The following is a 413-nucleotide window of genomic DNA, read 5'->3' as shown; positions in this document are numbered from 1 at the left end:
TGGATTTCTGTCTGTAGATTTAGAATCATTTCTAGTTTTTCATGTAATTTGTCATTTTGTTCTTGTATTGTCTTCCAAAATTCTTGTAGGGTTTTTTTTCTGTGTTTTCTTTGGTCTGTTTCTCAATCTTTTGAAGATACCTAAATATAATTCTTTTGAATTCCTTATCAGAGAGTTCCAATGCTGCTTCTTCCCCAGGAATGTCTTCTGGGTCTGTATCCTGTTTCCTTGATTCTACCCCTTTATCTTGCTTCTTTGTGTGGACTGTGATTGTCTGTTGTCTCCAAGGCATCATGGCCTTGTTGTATTTAGATCCTTTTAACTGTTTGTGAAGAGCAGCCAAGAGTGATTCAGCCTCTTCTTGGTGGTTTTTTACTGTTGGCCCTTTGGTGGAGAAGGAGGTAGTAGCTTTC

This window comes from Orycteropus afer, unplaced genomic scaffold (assembly GCF_000298275.1).
Source record: "Orycteropus afer afer isolate SDZICR_OR568_19922 unplaced genomic scaffold, OryAfe1.0 scaffold00040, whole genome shotgun sequence".
In the NCBI taxonomy this organism is placed as follows: Eukaryota; Metazoa; Chordata; class Mammalia; order Tubulidentata; family Orycteropodidae; genus Orycteropus; species Orycteropus afer.
Note: the sequence above shows the minus strand (reverse complement) of the source record.